This window comes from Canis lupus, chromosome 21, assembly GCF_048164855.1.
Source record: "Canis lupus baileyi chromosome 21, mCanLup2.hap1, whole genome shotgun sequence".
Lineage (NCBI taxonomy): Eukaryota > Metazoa > Chordata > Mammalia > Carnivora > Canidae > Canis > Canis lupus.
This window is the reverse complement of record NC_132858.1, coordinates 24,229,500-24,251,305: the sequence shown is the minus strand read 5'-3', so window position 1 is coordinate 24,251,305 and position 21,806 is coordinate 24,229,500. Positions and strand designations below refer to the sequence as shown.

Genomic DNA, 21,806 nt, shown 5'->3' with positions numbered 1-21,806 from the left:
CTTGTCCTATTAATGCATTCTACTGGGATAACACTTTCAAGTTGCAACATCACAGCTGATTTCATCTAGAGGCTGTAGTGCAGCTAAAAGGTAATATTCGCCAATATGAACATAATCTCTAGTAAAACAGAATTTCAGCTCAAATGCATGGAACTGAAGCTGCAAACTTCCTTTATGCCCAAGCATTTGCTAGGCTAACTCAGCCTGGAGACGTGGAGCGTGGCCATGAAGGCAACAGGCAGCCTTTGTATCAAGTTCAGCCAGGGAACGAAGCCCGCTGCCAAAGGACTGAGAGAAATGGAATCTGCAACTGGCCAGGGTTGGTTAGGCTCAGGGCAGGGAGTCAAAGATGGGCACCTCCTCCCCATCTTTATGCAGCCCTCTCTTCCTCTACCACACCTCAAAAGCTGGTGGGATTTCAGAAATGGGCTCAAATATATAGAGAGATTTAAAGTCCAATAAAGGTAGGGAGGCAGACACACTCTTAAGAAGGCCACTGCAGGGCAGCCCAGGTGGCTCAGCGGTTTAGCACCACCTTCAGCCCAGGGAGTGATCCTGGAGACCCAGGATCGAGTCCCACGTCAGGCTCCCTGCATGGAGCCTGCTTCTTCCTCTGCCTGCCTGCCTCTCTCTCTCTCTCTCTCTCTCTCTCTCTCTCATCTCTCGTCTCATGTGAATAAATGAATAAAATCTTAAAAAAAAAAAAAAAAAGGCCACTGCAGAGCCTCCCCCTCCTCCAGGTGTCAAACCCTTGTGTGATCCTCTCCCCTTGAATGTGGACAGAACCCATGACTTGCTTCTGATCAACACAATAAGGCAAAACTAACACAATGTGTGCAATTATGTTACAGAGGATTACAGGGACCCTCTTTCTCTTGCTGACTTGGATGGGGAATAAAAAAGACCAAGCTGTCACATGACAAAGAACACAGATGAGCCCCAGGCAACATCCAGCAAGAAAATAAGGCCTCCATCCAGCTTCCTGCGAGGAAATCAGTGCTAACAACCACGGGAATTTGGAAATGGATCCTTCCCCAGTCGAGCCTCAGATGAGACTGCAGCTCCAGATGACCACCCCACCTGCCCCCGACTGGAGCCTTGCAGAGAGCCTGGCTATGCCATGCCTGGTCTCCCGACCCAACAGAAAATATGAAATAATAAATGTGTGCTACTTTAAGACACCAAGTTTGTAGTAATAGTGTTTAACAGCAACAGAAAGCCATTGCAGATCAAGTCAGGAGACAGGAAGGGATTACTTAATAAATGAATGGTTAATAAATGAATGGCATGCACAGAGAGCCACCTGGCAAAGATAAAGCTGAATCCCTATTCACACATGACACCAAAATAAATTCCAGATGCGTGAAAGATGGAAATATGAAAAATAAATCAAAAGAAGAAAACACGAGTGTTTTAATATGTAATTTTGGGGCAAGGAAGGCCTACATGTGACATGGAAACCTAGAAGAGTTTCTTCATCTAGAAAGGATTAATCAATCTCTGAGAAAAATTTACCAGCCGTTTGTATCACAAAGGCCTAACTTCCTTACAAATAGCTCCCACAAATCATAAGAAATCAAAGTAGCTCCTAAACATCAACCACAAATATCATTTTGAAAAGACGCTCACTCAGGGGTGCCTGGGTGGCTCAGTTAGTTAAGCATCCGACTCTCGATTTTGGCTCCACTCATGATCTCAGGGTCACGGGATCAGCCCCACGTCGGGCTCCGTGCTGGGCACGGAGCCTGCTTACGAGTCTCCCTCTCCCTTTCCTCCACCCCTGACTCTCTCGTTCTCTAAAAAAAAAAAAAAAAAAGGGCAGCCCGGGTGGCCCAGCGGTTTAGCACCACCTTCAGCCCAGGGCGTGATCCTGGAGTCCCAAGATCGAGTCCCACATCGGGCCCCTTGCATGGAGCCTGCTTCTCCCTCTGCCTGTGTCTCCACCTCCCTCTCTCTCTCTCTCTCTCTCTCTCTCTGTGTGTGTGTGTGCATCTCTCATGAATAAATAAAATCTTTAAAAAAAGAAAAAGAAAGAAAAGATGCTCACTCATTACAAGAAAAATAAAATAAGGCACTGACTGTGATAAAACGTTGCTAACACAGTGGGATGGGAAGCAGTGGGAAGATCAGCACCCTCATTTATGGCTGGGGGCAGGGGGATAGGAACAGACTCTCTGGAGGACAATTAGGCATAACCATCAAAATATCAAATGCACTTAACTCCCCAAGTCAACAATTCCACTTCTCTAGCTATTTAAAACAACCTACTTATGTATAAGGCTATTTAACACAACACTGTCACAGCAAAGATGTAAGTCATCCCGGCTAGCAACCGCAGATAGGTTAAATAATTTATGGTACAGCCACATAACCGAATGCCATGAATACCATAAACCATAAAAATAAATGAGGCGACTCTTTCTGCCAGAGAGATCTCTGAGACATATTCAGTAAATAAGCAACAATAACCGGAAAACAGGTGCCTCCACGGAGGAGACTAGGGGTGGCTGGGGATTAGATAAGAGGGGAGAGTTCGCACCGTGTGCTCTTTGGTACCTTATGAATATCATACCATATGCTTGTGCTTCCTTTTTCAAAACAGCAAGGCTCAAATCAAAAATATATCCAAGTGGTAGAAAAGCATATACAATATAAAGACGATAAATGTACGCTGTACATACACAGTATCACCCACATACACAATTATATAAAGACACTATGGGTGTTGTATCTGTGTACTATTTATATGTTATGCATCGTGCTTATATAGTGTAGGTTAACGTAGTTACCTCTGGAAGAACACAACAGTCAGGACTGGTTTCCCCTGGGCTGGAGAACTGGTGTAACTGGTAACTAGTAAACTGGATAACAAGACAGCAGGGGCAAGAGAGGGAGCTACTTTTTCAGTGTTTTCTTCAATTTTTGTACCATCATCTGTCTCATCAATTTAAAAACAAACCGTGAGGGGCACCCGGGGGGCTCAGTGGTGGAGCGTCTGCCTTTGGCTCAGGTTGTGATCCTGGGGTCCTGGGTTTGAGTCCTACATCAGGCTCCCTGCATGGAGCCTGCTTCTCTCTCTGTGTGTGTCTCTGCCTCTCTCTCTGTGTCTCCCATGAATAATTAAATAAAACCTAAATCTATACACACACACACACACACACATTAAAAGGCAAGTTTAAGCCACCGTGCTTCCTCTGGTCCTCTGTCTTCCTTCCCTTGAGACACCCTGATGGATCCCCCAAATCCCCATGCTCGAGGCCTGTCTTTGTCTCCTGCTAAAGAACTGCAGGTGTCCGAAGTACCCAGCATCAGAAAGTCACCATCTTGAAGGTATGCACTTGGCAGCACCACCGGGCCATCCCCTCCTCCATCTGTCTCCACAGAGAAGCTGAGTGACCTAGGGCAAGACGCCTAACACTTCTGGGCCTTGGTTTGTTCACCTGCAAAACGGGGCTAATCCCCTCCTAGGTAATTCCCACTGTACTGTTTCCTAGGGCTGCTTCACACATGGGTGCCTTAAGACAACAGAAATCTATTCTCTCACAATTCTGGAGGCTAGAAGTTCAAAATCAAGGTGCTGGCAAGGCTATGCTGTCTCCGAAGGCTGCATAGGGAAGAATGCTTCCTCACCTCTCCCAGGCGTCTGGTGGGTGCTGGCAATCCTCGGCGTTCCTTGGTTTGAATCTACATCACTCTCATTATATCACTCTGTCTTTCCACTGACGTGGTCCTCAGCGTGTGTCTGTGTGTCCCCTCCATGTAAGGACGCCTGTCCTTGGAATCAGGACCCACCCTGGTCCAGTAGGACTTCCTCTTAACTACTTGCATTTGCAAAGACCCCATTTCCAAATAAGGTCACAATTCAAAACCAGACTGGAACAGACCTTTTATTTTGTGGACACAATTCAATCCACCTGGAAGGTCGTGGGAAGATGAAGAGAGAATGCTGCAAAGCCCCAAGAACCCTGCAGGCAGGGGCACACAGCAAACGCTCGGCAGGCAGGAGCCTCATCACTATCAGATACACGAGGGACTAGTTTTCTCCTACACAGCAGGCTCCTTCTCAGAAGATCAGGCCTGGCTTCTCCACTCCTCGTAAAAACAAAAACCGCAAGCAAGAAACCAAAAGCTAACAAGCTGGCATCCTTACGGCCGATGTGTTGTTAAGACTCTTTAAACAAACAAACCAGGGCTTGGTACCAAGCCCCTGATGTAAATATTTTATCAGTGGGTCTGAGAAAAGCCCACACAGGCACGAGGGCCCCACACGCCTCCCCCGGGAAGAGCTGGTCTGCCAGGAAGGAGCCCCCTGGGCTGCTCTAAAAGCAGAAAAGGCTTTCCTCAAGGTGTGCACCTCTGCTTCCAACATCTGGCTGCCTTCCAGCCCAGCTACAACTTCCAGAAACAAAGCCCCGGAAGCCTCAGGCTGAAGGGGACGGGAGCCGCGGGCTGTGAGGCCCAGGCCCGGGCAGCACACAGCAGGCCTCCCCAGGAGAGCCGGGCCAGGCGGGGCGGCAGGGGAGCCCCTTCTCCATGCCCACCTCGGTGGGAACCAAAACACCCTCAGGACGATCAAAGCTGCTGCCCACGCAGTGAGATGGACTCGGACTGAGCTCTCTTAGTCATAAGCTCCCTGGAGGGTGGATTTTCTCCATGGACGATGCTTGGAAATTAGGAAGTGGGCCCCTGGAGGAACCCGGCCCCCCTTCACCGGCGAGCCAGACAGACCTTCCATTAGAAGAGGAAAATGTCTGAAATTCTGAAACCGTCCTTGGATAGCTGTTCGAAGATTCCATTAGGAGCTTTCTGGGAAGCCATCTGGGAGGAGTCATGCCAATATGAAAGAGAGGACCCTCACCCCGCACGGAAGTGAGGTGAGAAGCGTCTGGGCTCAGGGGGCGTGGGCCAGGGTTCGAATCCCACCTGCTCGGGGCTCTCCCTCCCTCCCTGCGCTGCGGCTTCTTGGAAGGGAGACCAGAGCCCAGGAGCCCCAGCGGCCACCTTCACGCAGGGCACCCGAATGGCAGCACCCAGACCTGCACAGGACACGGTGAGGCTGGGCTGGGGCTCAGGGCACACACTGGACGCATCTAGGAAAGCCCAGTTGGTCACAAGATGGAGCCCTGTACCTGGACGGCCCCCATCCGCCAGGTGCCAAAGGATGACGCCACACCTGGGGATCGCAACCAGCTGAAAGGGTCCCCGCGTCACAGACAACCGGCCACACACGTCCCCAAGGGAGTCAGAAGTGCCTCAACACGTCACTACGGTTACACCAAATCAATCAGATGAGTCATGGAAAAGGTTCCCCAACAGCATGCCAAGGCCATCCCAGAGTTAGGGACCCACGTGGGGTAAGCACAGAAGGCGGCAGGCCCCACGTGAACCCCAACTCTGTGCCCCGGCCCTGAGATGACTCACAGATGCCCGGCACCTGGGCCTTCAGGGTCCCCCTCCAGTCGATGGGGATGAGCAGCGCCTCGGCCCCCAGGCCTCTCCCAAGGACTACAGTGAGATCTCTCCGAAAGCCTGGTGCTAACTAAGGGTCAGGCTGCGCCCCCCTGCACTTCCCTCCTCTCTCGGACTCTCCTCCCCACTCCCCTGTTCACAAGACCCCTCCCCAGTTCCTGTGCACAGAGGCCCTGCCCTAGAACACCCTGCTCCAAATCCTAAACACCCAGAGGCCTGAGAGCGGGGCACCTGCCTCCCCGGCCCCTGAAGTCTCACCTGAGGACAAAACAGCCTCTACCACGGGGGCCCCAAATGGGTGTGTGAGAACACCCAGACCCACCGCAAGGTGCTCACCGGGCAGCGACAATCTTAGACGCTTCAAGGGCCACTGCGGTGAGCTCTCCTTCCGGGGAAATTGTTCCATTTAAAAGACCATCATTTTTCTGAAGACGAGAAACTCCTAAATTTCTGTAGTAAAACGTGATTTCTTATATGAGATCTAATAAAGGGTGGATTTTTTTTTTTTTTACACTGTTCCCATTTGAACAAATAAAAGGAAGTGACCCAACATCTGGAGCCCACCCTTCGGGGGCTTATTTTTTATTATTTCACTGGTCCAGAAATCCAAGTCTGGGAATCGCCTGACACCTGGCGGCCTGCACTTCCTCCCCAGCCCAACTGCTTGACCCTCACGTACACACCCAGCTTCAGCTCTCACCATTCCAGGAAAATGGCTTGCTCAAAGGTCTCCAAATCCAGGCCTCCTCCCGGCAGCCTGCCCCTGACAGCACATGCCAGGCCGTCCTCACTCAGACACTCGGGAGCCTGCAGACTGGCCAACCCCAGGCTGGCCACACAGCTTCTGTCTAGGCCAAGGCCTCCTAACGCCCACCACGCAAGCCCAAGCTCTCACTGGCAGGTGCGGCCCTCATAACCCCATACCCACCCACCCACCCACCCACCAAAGCCACGAGCCAAGAAAGCCCAGGGCCCACAGCCTAGCCCTTGCCCATGTCCTATAGCAAATTGCTGGTTTTTCTGAGCATCAGTCTCTTACCAGGTCAGGTAGTGATGGTGACAGTCCCTAACTTATAGGGATCATTAAAAAACACAACAACAACAACAAAAGATTCTCTTCATTTTGTTTGAGAGACAGAGATTGGGAGCACAAGCCCGGGGGAGGGACAGAGGGAGAGGGACAAGCAGACTTGCTACTGAGCAGGGAGCCCAATGCAGAGCTCAGTCCCAGGACCCCAAAATCATGACCTGAGCCAAGGCAGACACTTACCCGACTGAGCCACCAGGTACCCCTTATAGGGATCTTGAGTGAAGCATCTTCCACGGTACCTGGGACACAGGAAGTGCCAACACCTGAGACCACAGGAGTCCTGGTAGCAGAGTATGCCCTCTTTCCAGCTTTGGCTCCCACTGCTCCTTGAGACTCCAGCAAAGCTGTCACCTTTGGGCTTCCCGAGGGATGCTGCTTACCTTCCCACCTCTGCGACCCTGCCCATGCCGGCCTGTCTTCCACTCCTCCAAGCCCCCGTTGGGATCCCCCACATGATCCCCATTTCTCCATCACAGCAGAAGTAGGTGTGGACCGCCTCTGAATTCCACAGTGTTGGGTCCGTGCGGCTCTTGTGACCGTGCGGCCCCAAACACTACTACACGATGCCCTACTCAGACCTGCACGCTCCCCCTCTCCTGCTGCACTCCTTACTTAAAGTCTGGGGGAAACTCTGGCTACCCAGCAGGACTCACCACAGTGTCTCACAAGAAAGTGAACAATAAATAATTGTTCTAGAAAGCCCAGTGACGTAGTCCCCAATCTATCATTTTAAAACATAAGCTGAGGCAGGATGAAGAGCTCCCTGTGTCCCATGTGAAATTTCTTCCTAGGACCAAGGCTAGCCATGTTTATACATGTACACATACCCCCCACACACACAGACAGGGCTGTGTGGACACACGTGCACGTGCACACACACGCACACACTCATCCCCAAATCTCAGGCAAGGCCTGTGAAACAGTAACTAAAATTCAAATCCAATGGGGTTTAAATCCTTGGTTCTTGGGCAGCCCCAGTGGTGCAGCAGTTTAGCACCATCGCCTGCAGCCCGGGGTGTGACCCTGGAGACCCAGGATCGAGTCCCATATCGGGCTCCCTGCATGGAGCCTGCGTCTCCCTCTGCCGGCATCTCTGCCTCTCTCTCTCTCTCTCTCTCTCTCTCTCTGAATAAATGAATAAAATCTTAAAAATAAGATAAAGCACAAAAGTATTTAAATTTTCAAAAAAAAAAAAATCCATGGTCCTTGGGGCCCAGCCCTTCCTCCCCCCACTATTCCGACCGACAGTTGGCGCATGACTACTTTGCTCTCCCATTAACATGTACAACTTTGTACTTCTGACTTCTGGGTTGTTTTGCTTGTCTTCCGTGGGTTTAATCTTTACCACATTATTTTCCTACCTTCATCCGAGTCACCTTCTCCAAGTGGCAGTGTTACTTATTTATTGTACAAAGTCAGCCCCCTTACTCTGTTTTGTTCCCTAACTCCTCCCCTCCTCCTGTTTCTAAAGCCACTAAATGGCTTGTTTATGGCACCCTATGGGGGCAAGCAACTCAAGTCCACAGAGATTTCCATTTCCTCCCATTCTGCTCTCACCCTGTTTCTCAAACAAATGAAAACTCTTAAAATAGGAAAGGGAACGGCCAGGGGTGCCCCTACACAGTCCCTCTGAGGGTACTTAGAGAAAGGGCATTTCCCTTTCGCAATCTTGGAGGCTCTTCAGTTGACCTCGGGAACTCGTTTAAAAGGAGGTGCCCCAGAGAACCCAGGAAACTTCATGAACCTCCCAGAAGCAAGCTGTTCACTCCCTCGAAGTCAGAACAGAACCAACATATGGAAAATCACCACCAGGCCCTTCGTCTGCATGATGGCTCCACAGGGTAAGCACACCCCCTTCCATACACAACCTACTATGGATAAGTGTTCTGCAGCAGCACCACGCCCGGGTGAGCCACTTGACCGCGCAGAACTCTCAGGACTCTGCTTCCAGAATCAAGCTTAGCACCGCCCCTGAGAATAGCCCCCAGGGAGAGGAGCTCAGGGGCAAAGGCCACTCACTTGGGTTTTTTTTAGAGCCACCAACAGAGAGAAAGCCATTTGAATGTACTTCAGAAAGACCAAGAAGGCAAGGAAGAAACATCCCAGGAAGAGGGGGGAAGTGGGAAGAATACATTTTTAAAAGGCATGTGAAAATGAGTCAGAAAAACCTCACTTTGAGCTCATGAAATTTCAGGACTTAAAACGTCAGATGGACCATGCATCCTCATCTCTCGTTTTAACACTACAAATGGGGGACGCCTGGGGGGTGACTCTGTGGTGGAGCATCTGCCTTTGGCTCAGGTCGTGATCCCAGGGTCCTGGGATCGAGTCCCATGTCGGGCTCCCTGCAGGGAGCCTGCTTCTCCCTCTGCCTGTGTCTCTGCCTCTCTCTCTGTGTCTCTCATGAATAAATAAATAAAATCTTTAAAAACAACAACAGAAAAAAAAGACCACAAACAGGATCACAATACTCCCTGGTTGAAAACATTCTCGGGGCTCTCAGAATAAAACTCAAGAGCCTTAACATAACCATACGTAGAAGGCGAAGCACATAGGTAGGCAGAAACGCATATATTCATTTAACAAACGTTTGCTGAGCACCGACTTCAGGGCCAGCACAAAGGCAGGCCCCGGGGATTCCACATGTCCGACAGCCCCAGCCGTCAAACCCAGTCTCAAAGCATGGATTATTAGTAAGCATGTGGTGAGTGTGGATGAAGTAGTAGACACTGGACTGAGAGGTACCTCGCATGCATGGCCTTGTCCAGTCTCCCAAGAATGCTGAGGCTGGCATGATCCTCCTCAGGGGTTAGGAACCCACTGAGGCACAGAGAGGCTCTGCAACCAGCCTAAGGTCAACAGCCAGTATGGGCACCCAGACCGTTTGATCCAAGAGCCTGCCTTGCGGGTCATCACACCTCCCAACCTCCATCAGAGATGGGGTCCAGAAAGTGGCTCCCCACGGCTCTGCTGGTTTGCTCACGGAGGGGCACGGTTCAGCGGTCTCAGTAGCCGGCAGACTCAAGCCCAGGACGGTCTTCTCAAGCCTGTGCCGGAGAAACACCCAGACACCCAGAATCTGTGTAAAAAGGAAGCATTCTATTCTCCAGCAGGACAAGACCTTATCAGCTCAGCCCTAAAACCTGGAGTTCCGGACCTGGAAATTCCTGCCACACCAACAGCAGAACTACCATTGCGGAAGGCCCCCAGGCTTCTCCATCTACATCCAAACGGGGATGGAGTCTGGAGGGGCAGGCTGAGGCCTGGTCCAGGTCACAGCCGACCACATTCCCCAGGCTAGTCATCAGGGGAAAGGACATTAAAACCACAGCTGAGTTATGACTTTGTGCCCTGGGAAAATAAGAGCCCTAAATTCTAAATACTAGAAGAAACATGGGGAAACAGGTGCTCTCCTAAACCACCAACGGGAGTATACAGGGGTAGGACCATTTCAGAGGGTGAGTTGTCAGTATCCGGTGAGGCTGCAAACGTGCAAACCCCTCATCCAGCAATCCAACCTCGAGAATATTGTAAAGTCCTGCTCTTGTGCACGGGATTTCCACTGCACTGTGGTTAGTCGTGGTAACGACCTAACGGTCTTAAGAGATGAATAAACAAAGTATAAATGGAATACCTCAGAGCAGTTAAAAACCTACATCTAGACTGGAATGCCTAGCTAGCCCAGTCGGTAGAGCCTGCAGACTCTTGATCTGGATCCCTGTCATAGGTTCAAGCCCCAAATCAGGTGTAGTTTACTAAAAAAAAAAAAAAAAAAAAACCACTATATGTGGCAACATGGATGGACCCCAATGTGGGAAGAATAAATAAAAAGGCAAGTTGAACAATATACACAGGATGATAGCATTCACCTATACTTTAAAATGTTACCCACTGGAGATAGACACACAGACACACACAAATATGTTAAGAGATTAAAACTTGAACAGAAAGGATATACTTCAACTTGAGGACAGCAGTGTCCTCTGGACAAAAGACAAAGTCATAAGATGAGAGAGGCTGTGATCCCATCTGTATCTGTTTTTCTCTTTAAAAAAAATCTGTATTAAAATAACAAACATTAAAAATCCAATAAATCTGTCTGATAGGTACATTGGTATCTGTTACATCATTCTCGGGTTTTATGATGTTTGAAAGATTCCAGAATTTAAACAATTTAAAAAGCACGTATTTTAAAACACCCAAGTTACTCATAGTCATCTAGGATGAAGAACCACTCAGGTATAGGGAACAAGCATGAATAAATTGGAGTACCATGCGGCGAGTCCAATAAGACACAAGGCAGAGGCAAATGCAAGGCAGGGGAAGCGGTTGCGGAAGTGAGATTATGAAATATTACCCAGCCTTTAACAAAGAAGGAAATCCTGACGTTTGTGACCATCACAGATGGACTGTGAGGGGATTATGCTAAGTGTAATAAGTCAGACAGAAAAAGACAAATGAATGGTGTAGGATCTCACTTATACAGGAATCTAAAAAAAAGAAAGAAAGAAACCCAAACTCACAGAAATAGAAAACAGCGGCGCCTGGGTGGCTCAGCCGCTGAGCGTCTGCCTTCGGCTCAGGGCGTGACCCCGGGTCCTGGGATCGAGTCCTACATCGGGCTCCCTGCATGGAGCCTGCCTCTCCCTCTGCCTGTGTGTCTCTGCCTCTCAGTGTCTCTCATGAATAAAGAAATAAAATCTTAAAAAAAGAGAAGAAAGAAAAGAAAAGAAAAGAAAAGAAAAGAAAAGAAAAGAAAAGAAAAGAAAAGAGAAAAGAAAAGAAAGAAAAGAGAAAAGAAAAGAAAAGAAAAGAAAAGAAAAGAAAAGAAAAGAAAAGAAAAGAAAAGAAAAGGAAAGGGGAAAAAAAAGGAAACAGAGAACAGATTGCTGGTTGCCAGAGGCAGGAGTGGAGAAATGGGGGACCCTGGTGCAAAGGTACAAACCTGCAGTGGTGACAGCAGTAAGCCCTGGGGATGGAACGTGCAGCACTACCAGCTAACAACACTGTACACCTGCTTGAAAGGATCTTAAAACCTCTCATCACAAGAAAAGAAAATGTGTAACTCCGTGGAGCGGTAGATGCTAAGTAGACTCACTTAGGGTACTCACTTAGGGTACGATTACTATGGGTAATCGTCCTGCGGTATATCCATACAGCAAATCTTTTTTTTTTTTTTTAAAGATTTTATTTATTTATTTATGAGAGAGACAGAGAGAGAGAGAGAGAGAGGCAGAGACACAGGCAGAGGGAGAAGCAGGCTCCATGCAGGGAGCCCGACGTGGGACTCGATCCCGGGTCTCCAGGATCACACCCCGGGCTGCAGGCGGCGCTAAACCGCTGAGCCACCGGGGCTGCCCCATACAGCAAATCTTTAAAAAGTCAACTTAATTCTGTGGTCGGGAGTCGAATATGGGAGGACCGCTTTCTAGACAAGGAGAGTCACCGGCAGGGTCCTGCAGGGTCAAGAGGAAACTGTACAAACACAGACACGGGGTCAATCAACAGGAGGGCCAGACAGTAAGCAGGGCCACACAGGCCACGTAAGGACTGAGCCACGAGGCGCCATCCCTCTTCCATCAGGCTGGCCAGGATCCTTTCTAAAACCAACAGGAGACCGGGGCTGCCTGGGCACCAATACCATCTCCAAGAAAGAGCAAGGGCTATTAGTTTCAGCTGACCCCGCTGGCAAGCTGGAGTGTCCCCTCCCCGGCGGGCCCGCTGGGACCCACAAGCCAGACCAAAGCAGAGCACGCACTTCCAAAGGAATCAAGAGGAGTCTGGGGGTTGTTACCGTTTACCGTTTAATGGAGAATGGATTCAACCTTTTTTCCCCCATAGGTAACTCTTCCCTACCAATCTTTCCTTTTTTTTTTAAGATTTCATTTATTTATTCATGAGAGACACAGAGAGAGGCAGAGACACAGGCAGGGGGAGAAGCAGGCTCCATGCAGGGAGCCCGATGTGGCACTCGAACCCAGGACCCCCGGGATGACAACTGAGCACCAAAGCCAGCCGCTCAACCCCACCCAGGTGTCCCACAACCCTACCAATCTGATGGGGAAGGGGGCACGGGGGTTTCCTCTCCTCACAACACTTGGAAATCACTGCTGTGAAATGGAAGAGGAGTGAATTCGTTGGAAATGATGAAGTGTTGTGTAGACAAGAAGGTCCAATGCCAGGCAGCAGCCTTTGGAACAAAAAGCAATAGCAACATCAATGCCCAGGTTAGGTCCTGAGAGAACCTACAGGGGGCCAGGAATTCAACAACCCGCTGGCACCAGACCCTCAAGCTTTTGGTGAGTGAGGACCATGAGGGCCAGATTTGCCAGAATTTAGAAAATCAGGAAATGCCATGGGACCAAGGGACAGTCTACAACTCCCTCCCCATCCCCCTCTTAAAATTTGAATCATTCTGTTTCATAGGCATTTTCTTTCCATGTAAGAATTATTCTTCTAGGAATCCCTGGATGGCTCAGCGGTTGAGCGCCTGCCTTCGACCCAGGGCGTGATCCTGCAGACCCAGGATCAAGTCCCGCGTCGGGCTCCCTGCATGGGGCCTGCTTCTCCCTCTGCCTGAGTCTCTGCCTCTCTCTTTCTCTCTCTGTGTGTCTTTCATGAATAAATAAATAAAATCTTTAAATTAAAAAAAAAAGAATTATTCTTCTACAGCAGTGTTATCCAAAAGAACTTTCTGAGGGATGGCTCAGCAGTTAAGCATCTGCCTTCAGCTCAGGAAATGATCCTGGAGACCTGGGATCGAGTCCCACATAGGGCTCCCTGCAGGAAGCCTGCCTCTCCCTCTGCCTGTGTCTCTGCTTCTGTGTGTCCCTCATGAATAAATAAATAAAATCTTTAAAAATATATGTACAATAAAAGAAAATAAGCCAATGTGTTGACAGTCTAGTTTGTAGCACCATTAACTTGTGTTTTTCTAAATTCCTCTCCGAATTTTTATAATAAACCTGAATAATGATTAAAATAAACAACTAACATTTAGTGGGCAATTATGAAAGCTAAATGCTTTATGTGCCGTTGCTCATTTAAACTATTTCCACATGGCAGGGAGCATTTTTATTCCTATATACAGATGAAGACACGGTGGTTCAGTAAAAGTTTTAGAAACTTGGCCAAGGACAAGGCAGTGAGCAGGATGTGAACCCAGGCTGAATCCCTTGAAACCCTATAATCCCAGCCACCATATCAGCAATCCCCAAACTTCAATATGTGCATAAATCACCTGAAGATCTTGTTTTTCTTTTCTTTTTTTCCGGGGGGGGGGGGGGGTGCGCAGAGAGAGGGAGAGAAAGAGAGAATTTTAAGCAGGCTCCACGCCCAGCTTGAAGCCCGACCGCAGGCCTTGATCTCACAACCCGGAGACCATGACCAGAGCCAAAATCAAGAGCCAGACACTTAACCAACTGAGTCACCCAGGCACCCCTGATCTGAGGATCCTGCTAAAGTATAGATTCTGGTTCGGGTGTGATGCTGACACTGCTGGCCTGAAGACTGTACTTTGAGTACCAAAGCTCTAGACGATGATAATCCTTATACTTTAATCTTAAAAGAGAAAATACACTACACCCAACCAGGAAAACATCTGCTCATAATTTAAAAACTATCAATGCTTACCAATCAATAAAAGCAAAAACAGACTTTCCTTCTCAGTAACTTTCTCAAAGCCTTCTTTGCCATCCATATGGCGGGCCCTAAACTGCCCCTGGAAACGCTCCTGCACAGACACTGTCCCTGGGCAGCCACCGGTGTCAGACTCGCTCAGCGCAACTGGAAGCTTAATCAACGTTCTCATCTCATTAGCAGGCAGGACTTTTTATTCCCAAAGCTTCCGTTAGCAAACACTTCCACGAGCCCAGGGAGCAGGTGTGTGGAGGCAGCGCTGCTGGGAGTGTCCAGAGGAACGTGTCAGGCCGACCCACCACTCCCCGCTGCAGACACCAGCACACTCTCCATCTGCATCTCCCTATTCACATGGACGTCTTCTTTGAAACATTAAAATTACGTATTCTTTAAGTATTTTAACCTTCCAAAACTTGGCAAGCACTAGCTAATTTTATACTTGAAGAACCTTCCACAATTACGAATTAAAGCACCCTTTAATTATGTTCCTAATTCTTCATGTCTTTTTATATGGGATTATCAGATATTCATTGTTTAATGGACCTTTAGCTATTTGCAGTAACCCTGTTTATCTATCTTAATGCTTAATGCTATGAAATTACTTATCTGATACCATAAAAGTAGCCCTTGTATAATGGATTTTATGTCCCTAACTTTTCACTCTATTTATATTTCTTGGTTTTTACTACAGCTCCTACAATAAATAGATGGGTGATTATTTTTTTCAGTAAGAGTTGGTGACAATTTGTTTTACATTTACTCTTATAACTGATGTATTTATATCACTCTCCATTTTTCTCTAAGATTATAGTTATTAGTGCACTTCCTTTCTGGGATCATTTATGTGGTTTCATCAGAAAATTTTTATTTCCTTTGAAATTAGACCAGAAGATAACTGTAAGTTTCTTACAAGTTAACATTTTTAACAGTGATATTTTATAAAAACACAACTCTTTTCACCTTTTCCTCTCGGTAACTTTTTTCATTACGCAAACGATGCAAACTCCCTTCAAATGGAATTAAAATGCACACCAGTTTTTAGTAACCTGTCCGAAACCCTTTTATATGCCACTCGCTAGCCTCACAACATATGTCTAATGTCCCCCGTGGTTTTAAAATGGTGATCACTGCTTCCCTAAGACCTCTTGCTCTTTGTCTTTGTTAAGTCATGGGTCTCTCTAGTAAAGATCTCTGTAGGTCTTTGAAAATGAGTGAGACTATTCCAAAATCTGAAGGAGAAATGATATGCCACCAAAGGGCACAACTAGCCTGACCAGGAAAACTTCATTCTTCCTTCACCTGCTTCTCTTCTTCAAAATCACAATCTTATGTCCTTAGTGTCATCTCCATCCTTTCCTGGAAACTTATGGGATATCCCATTGTGTGACTGACATTATGCTGAATGCTGACTCAGGGGCTGGACCAAGAGCCAACAAGGCAGCCATCAAGGAATCTATCTGACCTTCCCACCTCATGGAATTTTAATCAGACAAGAAAGGAGTTCTTTTTTTTTTTTTTTTCTGTTGGGGATTGTGGCTGAGTCACGTTTTAGGAGTACTTTCAAAGGATCCTGATACTCTCCCCTTGACACTGGACCGCATTCCTTTCCCTGAATACATACATACATACATATATATCTCAATGTCTGAGCATCTCCGACTCCTCTGGTATGCTGATAATTCAAACACGGAGCATCCCTATCATATTTCTCAACATCTGTTAGCTTTTCTTCTATTGCCCTTACCATCTAGTTGGCCGCCATAAAGGACTCTGGGGACATGTGGAACCTCTACCTTGCTGCATCACTGCTGTCCTTCCTAGGTCTCACCGGGGTGTACGGTTTCTCTCTAATGCTTACAGGGCTGGTTCTACCTGTCACTGATACAGAATATTCCTGACACAGGCCGTGTCTTCACCCTCATCTCTTCCATTGTAGCTAGCACCACCTCTTTCCAGGCCTGCTTTCCCAGACCCCGCCAGCCGGGCTCACGTGCCTACTCGGATACTTCTTAGTCAAGCTTAGGCTGATGTTTTTACAAAATCTGTTTTTGAAACCCTTCATTCAGTTCTGTTCTGATTTCTCTGAGCATCGACACTTCTTAGCAGTGTTGGGATTTTTTTCTGACGAAACGCCCTATGTTGCCAGTCACCTTCCATCATCCCCCCCACTCCCCCATTTTATTTTTATGACATAAAACAAGTTATATTTAGAACTTTCCAAACCAACTGAGAGGCTTTTTTTCAAACTGACCACGGAGCTACAAGTGTTGACGAAGACTCATTTTTTAGCCACATCCAATTAGTTTAATGGCTCCCGGAGAACACAGCTCTGATTCAAAGGCTGAGGCTCAAGGAAAAGCTCCAGGGCTGCCATCAAAGACGACGCCCTTCTGATATCCCCGAAGCTCACCTCACTGGGCCTTATAATAACGAGCAGAGATTTTTAGTGCAATAAAATTAAACACCCTTTATGCTTTCATTTCTCTCTGCCAACAGACACACAAGTGTCCCACGTGGAACACTGGCTCCTTGGGTTTGCAAGTCTCCTCAATCAAGTTATTCATAAATTCTCTGTCCCTCCAGCACCCAGTTCCCAAAGGCCTGTTCCAGAGTAAGCTCAATGGCTGCCCTCCCTCTCCGTGGCCTCTCTCCAGGCCAGACACAACCTCGTCTTCACACTGAGCTATTTGTCTGTCAAAAATCACAGTTGGATCTGAGCGCCAGCCAATTCACCCAATTAACAGTCTCCTGGTATCACAATGACTCATGAGAAGAAGAGGACATGGGAGAGAGTTTGGAATCCTGAGGCTCACTCTGGGCTGCCTAGAGCTATTAACACCGGACAGACCTGTGGCGTGACTTTCTCACAAGCCACTACCCACTGCCCACATGAGCCCCTTGGTTTGAGGCAACGAGATGGGGCAAATTATTTTCTACTTTCTTCCCGGTGCAGTACATTAATATTTCATCTTCCACAATAAATAACACCAATGACTAGTTTGGAAAAAGTTCTCCCTCATGTGAACCTTACAAGCTTAAGCTCTGGGTCAGAAAAATACGGAAAAAAACGTCAGTTCTTCTTTTTATAGGAGGCATTATAATCAGCACTATATTTTTGTCTTAAAAACCTATTTCTGGACTTTATAAACAGTGGGCCTTTCTATTTGGCAACCAGGAGTATTTGAGGGAAGGACCGACCAAAAAGAAACTGCTTCAGGTTGGCATTCCAACAAAATATTTCCATCAACAGGGGGAAAAAAATCTCTACCGTTAATACATTAAAAAGCAAGTCTGCTGGTGTTGAGATAATTTGCTTGTTGTTATTGTTTCTTTTAATAAAACAAGCCTCCACGGAGGCCAATTTAAATACCTAAAATGACAACTTCTCCATAGGGAGGAGCAGCAGAACATCAGTTTCAATCTGCCAAAGACAAGCCACTTGAATAAAATCAACTTAGGACACCCCCTGACTCCAATGGCTCTCTAACATTATTTTATTGAGCTAGATAAGCATGGAATCAATACTGGCATCGCCACCCAATGATGGAATTGTCTAGCACAAGCTAGGGGGTACACTTACTTCTTCTAGCACACATGAACCTGAGTTGAGTGTCTACTCAATGCCAAAGCAGTAAAGCCAGTGGTTAAGAGCACAGATTCAAGTTATATGGTCCTATGTGCCAGTTGTGAAACCACCTCTTATTGGCTGTGGCCTTGGGAAAATTACTCAGCCTTCTAGTTTCTTCATCCATAAAATGGCAGAGTATACCACCTATCTGAATAAATTGCTCGAAAGTGAAATAAGATTCATGTGCAGAGGAAGCATTAAACAAATTATGGGGGATCCCTGGGTGACGCAGCGGTTTAGCGCCTGCCTTTGGCCCAGGGCGCGATCCTGGAGACCCGGGATCAAATCCCACGTCAGGCTCCCGGTGCATGGAGCCTGCTTCTCCCTCTGCCTGTGTCTCTGCCTCTCTCTCTCTCTCTGTGTGACTATCATAAATAAATGGAAAAAAATAAAATAAACAAATTATGGTGTGTGTATATATATATATTTGTATATACCTGAAAATGTTTTTAAAACTACTCTTAAAAGAATGGATAGCTATATAAGAACTGAGAGATGGTCAAGAAGATGCATACCTTTGGTATCATCACACATTTGAAATCAGGATAGCCTAATTTATCTTTACTGTTGAAACATTCCTGAAATGAAGATGTACTCAAGAGCCAACAGCATCTTGTGACAGGACAGGGTGAACGGAAGCTATGATTTACTGGTCATGGCGGGACCTGGGTAAGCTTGGTCACAGCCATTCAGTGTCCTCACTTCCATCTAGTTCTGGGCATTGAGAGTTATTGCACAGGCTGGATCCACCTGCTATTCAGAAAGTCTCTTAAAGATTACCCTAAAATTCTGCTCGGAAATGAAAAATTATCATGTATACAAAAAGGCAAGGAAATGGCGTAAATTTGGTGATAGGGAAGTAAATATCTGTCATGGGAAAAATGACTCCAATTTTGTAATTTTTTGCAAAGCAAGAGCCAAGAACTTTAAGCACTTGAGAGAGAGGGGTGCCTGGATGGCTCAATCAGATGAACGTCCAGCTTTGGTTTCGGCTCAGGTCGTGATCTCAAGGTCTTGGGATGGAGCCCCGTATCGGGCTTCATGCTCAGCGCAGGGTCTGCTTGATACTCTCTCCCTCTGCCCCTCCCCTGCTTGTACAGGTGAGTGCATACTCTCATATTCTCTCTCACTAAAATAAATAAATCTTTAAAAAAAATAATAAGCCACTTAAGAGGAAAGATACAAAGAGCCGAAGCTGTACAGTGAAGAGGAAATGCCAAATGCTCTGGAAAAACTGAACTGTCCAAACAAGAGTAGGGGGGATGCAAATGTAACCAACTGACCAGCTCAAAGCAAAAGTGGCAAAATACATATATGTAAGTGTTTACATGAAAAACATAAAGTGAAAATGACTCAAAAAGCTACAAATACAAATAATGAGCTCATTAAACTGCATGTGGGGGGGTGTTTGTGTGTCTGTATATTAATCCATATTAGAGCTAAAATGATACATACCAGTTAATAGTAATTTAGGAAAGGGGAGAGAAATGTAAATGAAAGGTGAGGGAAGCTTTTAATGTTTTATTTTAACAATCCTATTTTGTTTGGATTTTTATAAGAGCAGGTATCTGGTGTATTATTTTTGTGATATTTTCAATTCGAGAATATTACAATAAAATAATATATGTACAGCTTCGGCACCCTGCCAGAGAGAGTAAGCTTCAAGGAGGGGCAGTCATTACTATGCACCTAGAGACCACGAAAGACAAAAGAAATAGGACGCATTCGCAGAACAATAAAGAAGGTTGTTGTGCACAAGCCACTGACGAAACATCTTCTTCAAATCCCAGAAGCCAAGACCTACAAGAGTTTAGAACACCAACAGGTGTGTCCCAATATTCTAACTGGAAAGCTAAAGAAGTACCTCTAAAACCTGTTCAAGAAGGACCCATCCATTAAATATCCTCTAAGATGAGATATCCATGTGCACCAAGGCCTTATGACATCCGACAAGGTAGGGGATGCATCAATATACCTCACATTCGGGAATGCCTTCGAGATGCTGCTTGCAGAAATGTGCCTTCCTGGATAAGGAGAGAAGGTAAACAACTCTATGCCCATCATCAGAGCATCTGGTTCTTCAAGGGCAAAGGACATGCCCCTAGAGCATAGCACAGAGCCTGGACGGGTCCAAGCCGGTCCTGCGCTGATGAAGAGCCCAATGAAGCTTCGAGAAGAACTTTCTAGTTGATCCAAAGGCAAAAGGGAACACGCACTAGTGTGCCTGGGAAGCCAGAGCTCTCTGAAAAGGACGTGATTGGAGGCGCAGGTGCCTGATGTAAGACCGTGTGCTTCTCCCCCGCCAGCCCGGCATCCCTCTTCGTGGCGCCTCCTTTCTTCCTGCACAAAAGACAGCAGACAATGCACGCTGCTGGTCTGAAGAGAGGAGGAAGGAAAACACTCGAGGGAGGCTGGACACCGAACAAAGAGAAATGACAGCTGGGAGCCCAAGTGTCTTAAAGGAATCCAAGTGTTATACAGCAACACAGAGCACGACCCTAAAAAGACTTCGGAGAACAAAGTCCAAGATGAGAATTTCCCCAAAAGCAACTTGCGGCTGGTCCAGAGGATTTTCCCCGCCACCTGCAGAACCAACTAGAGTTGGAAAGCCCTTTGATGGGAAGGGAGAAGGAATTACGGGGAGGGGCAGGGGAGCCGAGTGGAACAGTAACTGCTCTGTAGGGCAGGGGAAGGGGGACTTCCAGGGTTGAGATTTCAACACACTTCTCCCAAGGCGGACTTCCAGGCAGGGTGAGGCTCCCCAGTTCAGTATTCAGGGCCCCAGGTGGCTTTGGGCATCAGCTGTCACCTTCTTCAGTGGGTCTCTCCTAAGAGAACCGAATCTACAATCTAAAATCCCAGAAGTGTTCCGTGTGGTTCAAGGGGAAGTGAGAGAAAGAGGGTCAGGGCTGAGCATGTCTAGTGACAACTGTACTTTCACACCGAATCTGCATTGTTGCAGACACAGGAAGCGGAGACCAGGTGACTAAAAGATCCCTTGGAAGGAGGGTCCCATCCTGACCCAGTCCACCTAGGAGACGTTTCCGGGAGGAGCCATCCCAACGCTCAAGATGTATGGTGAGGGGGTTTGCTCACACTAGACTGTGGGTTCCCAACCAGGGGTGATTCTGTCCCCGGAGGGCATTGGGGACCATCTGGAGACATTTTTGGTTGTCACAACTGGGGGAGGCAAGGAGGAGGAAGCCAAGACTGGCATCTAGAACCAGTGATGCCATTGAATATTCTAGAATGGCAGGGCAGTCCCCAGAACAAAGAACGATGCGGCCCAAAATGTAGCACAGAGGCTCCGAAACCCTGCACTAGACTAACCCCATCCCCGCCACCATGTCCAGAAACTTGAAAACTCCTACCTGAAATAAACCTCTGCCATCCCTCTGACCGAGCAGTTACCCTGTCCCAGAAGTCCACTTATTTGAGGAAGCCACACTAAACATCAAGCAGACGTGACAGGCCAATGCTCCATCTTCCAAGTACCCGGCTGCTCTCCCAGCAAATATTTTTGAGGGCACTCCTCAGCATCCAGAAGAGTAGATTCTTTTACAATTACAAAGAAAGAAAGGCTTTTACACACACACACACACACACACACACACACACAACCATCTTAAAAATTTCCTTGGTGGTCAAGTAGGGGTATTGGCAAAAAAAAAAAAGCTGCACAGTTCCGATGGCCCAAGCATTTCCAAAATATTCTAAAGAGAGAGAGAAAGACAAAAAGAGAAACAGGAAGACTCCACAACCAAAAACAGATCCCAGGGGAATCTAACAAACAAAATTTGTCCCCAGGGGCTATCTCACAGATAAGACGAGTTCCATCGTTCAATGGCACATACCATCTTTTATTTTCTTGACTGTAAAATATAACAAATATATAAGAAAAGGGGAAGGGGTGCCTGGGTGGCTAGTTGGTTATGCATCCGACTCGATCTCAACTCAGGTCTTGATCTCAGGGTTTTGAGT

General features: G+C 47.3%; 1 protein-coding gene across 3 annotated transcripts in view; it reads right to left on the bottom strand.

Annotated features, from left to right (window-relative positions):
* Window positions 1-21,806, bottom strand: part of LDLRAD3 (low density lipoprotein receptor class A domain containing 3) — a 232,023-nt gene that overhangs the window by 206,203 nt on the left and 4,014 nt on the right. Inside the window, exon 2 of one of the 3 annotated variants that reach the window (XM_072791135.1) lies at window positions 6,740-6,798. The exons of the other annotated variants lie outside the window; for them this stretch is intronic. The gene's annotated coding sequence lies outside the window, so the exon portion shown is untranslated. The remainder of the gene's footprint in view (window positions 1-6,739; window positions 6,799-21,806) is intronic. 3 annotated transcript variants of the gene reach the window in all.